This window comes from Arachis ipaensis, chromosome B05 (assembly GCF_000816755.2).
Source record: "Arachis ipaensis cultivar K30076 chromosome B05, Araip1.1, whole genome shotgun sequence".
Classification (NCBI taxonomy): Eukaryota; Viridiplantae; Streptophyta; class Magnoliopsida; order Fabales; family Fabaceae; genus Arachis; species Arachis ipaensis.
This window is the reverse complement of record NC_029789.2, coordinates 115840039-115844522: the sequence shown is the minus strand read 5'-3', so window position 1 is coordinate 115844522 and position 4484 is coordinate 115840039.

The window sequence follows — 4484 nt, the reverse complement described above, 5'->3', positions numbered from 1 at the left end:
TTACTTAAAAAGTTTTAGTAGCATGTATTATAAAAAAATATAATTAGTTAAGCAGGGTTTGTCGATCTATTTATTGTTACTCTACTTATGTCACCGTGTTGGTTTCATAGTCAATCTACTTATAATTAAATAAACTTTATCTTCTCGTATAAATACTATCAGCTTTGATAGGTTTAAATAAATGTAGTCCCAATATATAAAACACATGTTTTTTTTTGTTTTGGTAGATACAAATTTTTTTGTTGTAGTCTATAGTAAAATTTAAGATTATTATTTTAGTTTTCGTTATTATTTTGCCACAATAACAGTTAATTAAATAAATTAAGGACTAAGATAAATAATTTTTAAATTGAGTTAATAGTAAAAAAATTCTGTAAAACATCATACGATAATCAATTTAATTTATGAAAGATTAAACGCCTTAAAATGAGTTTCGAAAAAATATAACTAAGTCAAATTAGTTATTCTACTAGTTAAATAATGATATATTACATTAAATATTATAGGACGTTATTAACATAGCAAGTTAATATAATATATCATAAAAAAATTAGTTCATGTGTCATGTTAATGATATGTCACATACTATAGGACATATCATCAATTTATGTAGCTTTAAGGAAAAACTATCAAAAGTACCCATGAAGTTTACGAACGCTGATAAAAGTACCCATAAATTAAGAAAATTAATATTGTACCTATGAAAGATGGGTTCCGTATGACAAAAGTATCCAAATCCTAATTTTTTAATAAAATTCCTAAACTACCCCACCCTAACCCCATTCTAGCGTCACTCCCTCTCTTCTCTTCTTCCTCTCTCCTCACTAATCTCTCAAAAATCCTCACAGAGTCACAGAAACTCTCCTCCTAGCTCCTCATTGCCGTCCGCCACCCACCTACTCCATTACCGCCAATCTCTTCCCCTCTCACTGTTTCTCCCTCTCACTATTAAGGTGACTACAACACCTTCATCGCACACCTGTGACCCAATCTGAGGAGAATGCTGCCGTGGCGCGCCTGTTGCAGCCGAGGAGAACGTCATCGTGGCGTGTCTGACCCAACCGAGGAGAACACCGTCGTCGCACACCTGAGAAGAGAGAGGGGTCGTGGTACTCTTGCATGCAGAAAGCGGGTTCGATAAAGAGAAATCAGAGAAGAAAGGGAGGCGGCACTGTGGATGGAGGTTCTGCCATTGACGATGTTACAGTCGGCCGGCGAAGAAAAATGTATTTCTTTTTTTTAAAACATTTTTATTTTATTTTTCTTCTTTTCAGAAATTGATTTAGTTACTACTAAAATGATACTATTCTATTTTTTTTAAATCTACTTCTATTTTTTATGCAGGCTGAGATTGATTTACAGAAGATCCAGTTGATGGCTACTTCTACTTCTGATTTTTGCAGAAATAAATTTCAAATTTGATGAATGAATTTGTTGATTTTTTTGGTTGATGGATTTTTTTATTTCTAGTTTTGCTAAAGTGAATTGAAATTGGATGAATGAATTTGAAAATTGTTTTGAGTATTTTTTTTATGTTTGATTAATTTAGTTTGAGTATGGATTATAAACTTATGAGTGAATCGGTTGAGGTCCGATCTTCTACCATCACCACTACCATGGATTTTGGTCTGGTTTGTTGTAGGAGTAGTTTTGGACTCCATGGCAAGAGTTGGTGCAAATTGAGTTATAAAAGGTTGAAAAAGTGAGTTGAGGTTGAATGTAGGGTAGTTTAGAAATTTTATTAAAAAATCAACAAAAAATTATGATTTGGATACTTTTGTCATACGGAACCCATCTTTCATGGGTACAGCGTTAATTTCCTTAGTTTATGAGTACTTTTGTCAGCGTTCGTAAACTTCATGGGTACTTTTGGTAGTTTTTCTTAGCTTCAAATTAGTGCGTGAATATTTTTTATTTACGAAATTTTAAAAAGCGAGTCAAGTACGCCTTAATGTTTTTAAAGGGTTAATAATTAAATTCGTTTCCAAAAAGATAACGTATTTTTCATTTTCATCCCTAAATGATTTTTTTTATTTTCATCCATTCATGCTTCTATTAATTTTTAGACACTGCCGTTAACGTTTTGATTACCTAAAACGTAAAGTGATAGCACAGCATAGTCAAAGACGTAGTTTTACACTTAAAATGTGTGGATTCTTTTTCGTTCTCACTTTTACTCTTTGCTTTCTTAACCCATGCCCTACCATCACGAAGACGAAGAAGATCGCGATATTATCTACAACCACTAGAGTAGTTGTAGAGCATTGTTAGTGCATTTGTTTTGGAGCTTAGAATGTGATAGATCACGCGCCTCCAACTTTTCTTAACCATGTTCTGATTCCTATAGAAACTCTCCAATTTGATAAACCAAGAGTTTCATCGATGTTTGATCAAACGCAGCAGTGAATCATGAAACTAATGATGCTAACAATAAAAAATCTGTTTCATCAATTGGGACATTGTCCCTCTCTTCTCTTGATTTATCAATGGGAGGTGGATATATGCATGAAGAAGTGGGGTTAGGCCTAATGGAAGAGAAAGAGTCAGAAGAGAACAACACAAGCAATGACAATAAACCTGACTTCTCGAATTAGCTCACATTACCACCTTAGGTAGCTTCAACCACCACTCTTGGTGGTGCACTAGCTGAAGTTCTAATCCCAAGTACAATCACTTCAACCAATGATGGTATCACCGCCACTTCCAATTCGAATCCGTTGTCTCCGGCTAGGATAATGGTGTCATCTCAACATGGGATATTGCACAAGACACTTGCCTCATCGTTCTTTCTTCTTCACATGGAGGAGTTCGAAGCATAGCTACCATGTGAGTGCGACAGCAACCCACCACCATGACCTCCACTTCCACTCCCATCATGGCCTCGAAAATGAATTTTTTGTCTCTCAACAACTGTTGGATATGCAACAACACTCAAGCAATGCATTCATGTTTATAGGAAGATGGGGATTAGGGTTTCTTTAATTGAGGTTTAGGGACTAAATTGATACAATTTATTAAACATATCTTGTCAGCAACACACAGGGCATGCCACATGTATTCCGTGCTTTCACTTCATGTTTCAGGTTAGCAAATCATTAATGGTAGTGTCAAAAAACTAATAGAGGGACAAACGTAATTTTAAAAAAATTTATTTAGGGACGAAAATGAAGAATGTGTGATAAAAATGAAGAATGCGTGATCTTTCAATGAGAAATTTGACTATTAACCCGTTTTTAAAATCACTATTAAATTGCACTAGACACATGCAATTTAAGACTTGTTAAAGCAAAAACCTGTTTATAAATCGCAGTAACTTATTGCAGTTTCTAGTTTATTTACTAAATTGTTAAAAACTCAAATCAAACCTAACTGTTTTATTCATTTAATCTTTTGGTTAAAAACCAATTTCAGATATTTTAATTTTATTAGTTTATTTTTGGAAATAATTAAGAAAGAAAATAAAAAATTTACTGTAGTTAACATTAAGCAATATCGTTGTTATAATTAATCCACTTTAAAAGTTATAGTAGGTCAAACAATATTCTTCTTCCTTACATGTCACAACAGAATATTTATCTATAGTAAGGTGGTAGATTTTTTAGAAATGGAGTAACAGTATGTGTAATATTTTAGGTACCAGAGAAATGACACAGCAAAATATAGAGATGAAAAAAATTAGAAATTTGTATAAAATATGGAAATAATTGAATAACTTTCTTTGAGAATTACAACTTCTCTCTATCACAAGGAGATTACAATAACACTATCTCTTGACAAAAGAAGAACATACTTCTCTCTCTATATATAGGAGAAAACTACTCAAAGAAATATTATGTTATTCTATCTGGATGACTTGATTGAAATGAATTAAAGAAAAACTCAATTTATAGGTGAGTCTCTTCAATATGAATCATCCATCAATTAGACGTATATAATTCTTCTCTTTTTCAACCATTAAAATTCTAAGGTTATAAACTAAGATTGTTTATTACCTTTCATTTTATTTAGTTATAATTTATTTATTTATTTTCTAAAAGTAGCTTTACTAATTTTCACAATCTCCCACTTAAAGCTAATTTTGATAAATTTTCAAAATTCATGTTGCTCATGTATTCTATAGGCTGTACGAGAATCTACACCATTTAAACTTTTCTGTGTTGATTGGTTTTGTCATGGCATCTGCTAAGTTATCTTTAGTGTGAATCTTCTGCATATCAACACTTCCTTCTTCTACTACTTCCCGAACAAAGTGATATTGTACTCCAATGTGTTTTGTTCTTGAATGAAAGACAGGATTTCTCGCAATGTGCAAGGCACTCTGACTGTCACAATACACAGAAATCTTCTGTTGTTTGTGCCCGAGTTCTTCTATCAACCTTTGGATTCAAATAGCTTCTTTGCATGCTTGTGTAGCTGCCATATATTCAGCTTCTGTAGTAGATAAAGCTACAATAGTCTGTAATTTAGATAGCCAGCTCACAGCT